The following is a 5,535-nucleotide window of genomic DNA, read 5'->3' on the forward strand; positions in this document are numbered from 1 at the left end:
AAGGGATGTGCTATTGTGAGATAAGAGAACATGTTAGTCAGATGATCACAACAAATGCGCTGTTCCGGTAATAGTCACTGAGAAATGGTCGAGGAGTTTCTGGCAAGGGGAAACAATCCAATCGGTCGTCACTAAGCCCAGCTACTCGCACCAAGCCTGCTGTAACACCACCCTTGTATTACAGTAAATAGTGAATCACACCGCTCAATGTACTCAATAGGGTGCGAATCACGGGTTTGCCATCACGCGTTATCAATGAGTTTATAGCCCTCAGTAGCACTCCCGAATGTAAACACTGCGTGCCAGGATGACGTCACTTCCAGAACGAGAATGACACGCTCGCTTCAGTGTCATTCCCGTCCCCTTTTTATATCTGCCACGCATACCCGGTCCGCCCCTAATTATCATCATGGAGCGCATCACCACATAAATAACATGTAATAGTTTCATATAGTGATAACGAATGACTACTTATATTTGGTGATGCACCGATCATACTGATGCTAGAAAGTGCTTGAGCAGCATGTGTTTATAAAGAAGAATATTTTTTAGACCATATCCTAAATTCTACAGTCAGACTATTGTTCATATTCTCAGTCAAACATTAGAAGCTTGTCGTGGCAAAATTTTAATCAACTCTCATCAGCATAAGAGACAGACTCATTCTCAGGTATAATTAAAAAGAAAGCTTTTATTCTTTGCAAAGAAGGTCAGACAGTCATACAGCAACACTGAGTTCCTGCAGAGTGAAACCGACCCAGGAAGAGGGCAGTCCTCCACCTTATATCCCTTTTCTGCTTCAAGGTTACAGAGTCTTAGCAGCTGTAACTTTCCACACATAACAAGGAACACTCTCTATGGGCGGTTTCTCACACATTTAGGACTTAGGTGACCCCTTCAGGTCATCCTCAGGCATTGTTCCCCCACTATATGGCCCCATGACCCTCTCAGGTCATTCTCAGACATCTGTTTCCCCCCCAGGTGTCGTCCCTCTGAACCCACACAGCAATTCTAAGAAAACACATGCATATATAGACATACAGAAGTAATGTTAAATGAATTTTTCCACCACAAGCTGTTGGTGCAACTTTCCATTTATATTCATCTTCAGGTGGTTCAGGAAATATACCAGTTAAAAAAAAAAAAGTAAATCATCGTCAAGTAGGTTTACTGTCATACTGTTATTACTAAAAAAGAAGAGACCTTTAGAAACATTGCTTTTGTTTTTCACATTCAAATTTTAGTTCTTATCTTAGGATTCAAAACAAAGTGATTTAAAGTTTCATATGAAAATTGTAATATTACAATTGTTTTTTATTTTAATTTTAATTTATTTTCAGAATAACCTAATTAAAGTGCCATTCAAATAAAAACTGGTAAAATTACTGAACACAAGATGTTTAACAGACATATTCAGTTTATAATGCACATACATACATTTTTATTATAATGAGTCATTTAAAAATATTATTCTCACAGATCCATTTAGACATATAATCACATGGAAAATCAGCCCATCCTCGTGAATAATTCAGAGCACAGTCTTCATCTTTATCTTTTTCTTTGCCATTTGGCTCTGTGGACGCCCAGAACCTGCATCAACAGATCAGAGTTAGATCAGAGCTGCTTTCTGTGTGATATGATACTCACTGAGACAATCATTTATTAGATAATAATCTGTTCAGTTCAGTGATTTCTCACCCAGAGGTGATGTTGCTGCCATCAACCCATTTCCATCTGTCCTCCTCTTCAATATCAGTCAAACCAATCCAGAAATATTCAGAACCAACAGAAATATTCTTCACAAAATCCTGAGAAGTCAAACAATAACATGATTATAACATGAGCACAGACTGATTTCAGCACATTCTCTTTCATTTAAAAACGAAACACTGCGATCTCACACACACACACACACACACACACACACACACACACTCTCTCTCACTCTTTCACACACTCTCTCTCTATCACACACACACACACACACTCTCTCTCTCTCTCTCTCTCTTTCTCTCTCTCACACACACACACTCTCTCTTTCTCGCACACACACACACACACACACACTCTCTCTCTCTCTCTCTCTCTCTCTTTCACACACACACACTCTCTCTCTCTCTCTCTCTCTCTCTCTCTCTCTCTCTCACACACACACACACACACACTCTCTAACACACACACACACACACACTCCCTCTCTCTCACACACACACACAGACTCACTTGTTCCTCTCTGTTGTTGATGATGATCAGATCTGCTCCTCTCTCTCTACAGTATCTTCTGCTCTCATTCCAGTTCTTCATCTCAGAGGAAAAGAAATAAAAACTGGATTGATGACACTTCCATCCATCTATAAACACAGATAAACCATCCCTAGTGAAATATAAATACACTAAAATGCATTATTAGATGTTAAGTATACTACAAATACATTTACATATTTATGTACTAAATACAAATACACTGCATTTGTACTTTTAGTGCTGAAGTCTAACTAAAGATACACTGAAGTTTATTTGATTGTGTTAAAGTGGGACTATAGCAATTATACTTCAGGTACACTTGAAATATCTTGCATTCAAAAACTGATATTATTCAAAGATCATACAATCTTCATACAATCTTCAACAGTGACATTTAAACACACTTTATGATTAATATTGAGAGATGTGCAATGTGCACAAGTAGCACTACAAATAAAGTTGTTTATTAACTATTAACAAATTAACTATTCTTAATATGAAATAAATAAATATACTTTTAATAAATTCTTTTTTTTTTTTTACTAGGGCTTAAACAATATTAATATAAAACAAATTAAAAAGTCATTTATATTAGTTGTACTAGTATTGTATTTTTTTTATAGTTGTTCATAGTATTATTTATGAGTTACTGTACAATAACTGACAGTATACTGTATTGTGTGTTCATTTAAATTCTCAGGTATTTTCTTTTTGTGTGCTTTTAATCTACTGCAAGAGCGTTTTACAGTTTATCTCTTAATTTCACTGTATCTGTTCACTCTGTTTATGTTGTATATTGTAACAGACAATGACTTTCAGAAGGAAACCTGTTTCTCAAATGAAGGTTTCTGTAACAGTGTTTTAAACTGATCTCATTAGTGTTCTCTAGACACTGAAGCATCCCTAAATTATCATTAATCATTATAAACATAAACAGCTAAGAATGTTTTTGACTTAAATATTTGATTTTAACTTGGAAGTTTGTACAAGTTGGTGTGTAGTTTTGAGATTGTGTTTATAGTTGTGAGAAAATGGTGAATTTTGTTTTATGAATTGTGTTAGCAATCAAGAAAAACTGTAATGAAATGCTTATGCTCAATTAAATTAATTCTGACTTATAAAGCCACTTTTTCCTTTATAATTACTCATCTGCTACATTGATATGTCTTAAATGATTATTTATACTCAGCTGACATCCCTAAATTATCATTAATCATTATAAACATAAAGAGCTAAACAAAGGTCAATTACAAGCATTAGCTACTGCTTTAGATCAAGTTACCAGTCAGAATGAAGAAACTAACCCGCAAAATTCTTCCGAAGTTCATTTTTTTCTGATTTCAACTGGTCTCTCTCTTCTGTGAGGTTGATGATCTTAGTATTCAGCTGTTGTCTCTCTTGAGTGAGGTTCATATTGTTGGTTAGTAGCTGTTGTCTCTCTTGAGTGAGGTTGGTGATCTTAGTCTGCAGCTTTTGTCTCTCTTGAGTGAGGTTCATATTGTTGGTTAGTAGTTGTTGTCTCTCTTGAGTGAAGATGACACACAACACTATGACTGCAGTCATCAGAAGAACACACATCAGTCCCAAACACACACCAGCTGCTCTGGAGATCGTCACACCATCACTTCCTGAAGAGGATAGATATGATGTTAGTCTCTTCACTTCCTCATATCATACGACTCACATCTTCTGAAAACCTGCCAACAGTGGACTGACTTTAAACCTTTTCATGTTTATTAGTGTAGTTTTTGTTCTTGTGTTTTGTGAGTAAATGCAGAGGAACAGTTCACTCAAAAATGGTTTCCTGATTATTTACTCATCCGAGATTCACAGTTTATGATTTTCTTCAGCCGAAGAGAAATTAAACTTCGGGAGGAAAACATTCCAGGATTTTTCTCCATCTAATGCAAGTGAACGGGGTTCAATACAGATAATTTCGAATGGTCAAAAAAAAACATATTTAGGCAGCTTTACATTAATCCACATGACAATACTCACATAATGGTCTTCTCTGGAGAAAAAGTCATTTTCATTATATTTACAAGTGGAACATGCGCAGACTACATCATACTGGATGACCTAAAATTTAGTAAATAATCAGAAAAAGTAATTTTTTGGCTGAACTGTTCCTCTAATCTCAGTTACCTTTGTGTTGAGGTGTTCGGGGTTCTTCTGTGTTGAAGTCTTCTGTCTCTTTCTTATGTTTCATGTCTCTTACAGCCTCTGCACTGACGTAGATAGTGTCCATTATTGAACCTTTATCCATGCTATCATTCACAATTCCAGACATTTATGGTGCAGTTGAAATGGTTACACTCATTTCCCTATGAAACACAATTTTAATGTGGTAAAAAAAAAAAAATATTGATATATAATGAAATATATTCATGATTAATCTCTGTTACCTGAAAATTCAGATGCTTTGAATCTGATCTCTTTTTCGGACTTTACCTCTTACCCTGGTTTCTCTCTGTAGTGGACTGTGTTGTGTTCCGCATCTGTGTTTATGTGGCTGGTATATATGCAGAGAAGAACTGTTTTTGTGGAAATACTTCAGGTATTTATCTAAAAAGGAACTTCAACTTGCTGCAATGTGTATTGTGTTTATTTAAATTAGGTTTAAATGCACACATTCATTTGAACAGGTTGGAGACTTTCTGGAAATGTTTAGGTTGTTACTGTTTCATCAAGAGTCCAGTCAGCAGTTCAGTTTGTGGTTGATGGTTTTGGAAGTTATATTTTTTTGCCAATTAAAGAAACTGAAAAGGAGAGGCTTTAATCAATCAATATAATCTACAAATTTAGTCACTGAATAACCCAGAGACATGATTGTTTTCTTGTTTGTGTGTAGATCCTTTTCACATTCCCAGCGTTCTCAGAAGTAGAAGCCGTTATTGTTGGGTGAAATTATATAGTGGTGAATGGAAACTGCAACAAATATATTTTTTGTGTTCTCATTTGCCCCAGCAGCAAAAGAAAATAATATTATAGTGGTAGTTTTTAATGACTTTCCAAAAAAAGAAAAAAAATGATTTATAACAAGAGATTATCTAATATTATACGATATTTAAAAGAGTGAAAAATGTCAAATTTACTGTTACTCCCTCAGCCTTTGTATTACATGCAGCAGCTAAACTAGTTGTAATGTAATGGTAAGTTAAGAAAACTTGTAAAAAATGTATGTTAATTAAAAAAAAGTCTCTTTTCTAGATTAAAAATTTTAATAGCTTTGGAAATGCATCTTCATATGCAAATTTTATTCTATACAAACACACACACACAGAGGGT

General features: G+C 35.1%; 1 long non-coding RNA gene across 1 annotated transcript; it reads right to left on the reverse strand.

The window, feature by feature from the left end:
- Window positions 1-1,738: 1,738 nt before the first annotated feature.
- LOC113091532 (uncharacterized) lies at window positions 1,739-3,744 on the reverse strand. Its single transcript, XR_003287381.1, has 3 exons — window positions 3,552-3,744; window positions 2,227-2,354; window positions 1,739-1,811 (listed from the first exon to the last, which is right to left on the reverse strand). It is a non-coding gene; the product is annotated as an uncharacterized LOC113091532 (long non-coding RNA).
- Between the last annotated feature and the right edge of the window lie 1,791 nt (window positions 3,745-5,535).

This window comes from Carassius auratus, unplaced genomic scaffold (genome assembly GCF_003368295.1).
Source record: "Carassius auratus strain Wakin unplaced genomic scaffold, ASM336829v1 scaf_tig00214205, whole genome shotgun sequence".
NCBI lineage: Eukaryota > Metazoa > Chordata > Actinopteri > Cypriniformes > Cyprinidae > Carassius > Carassius auratus.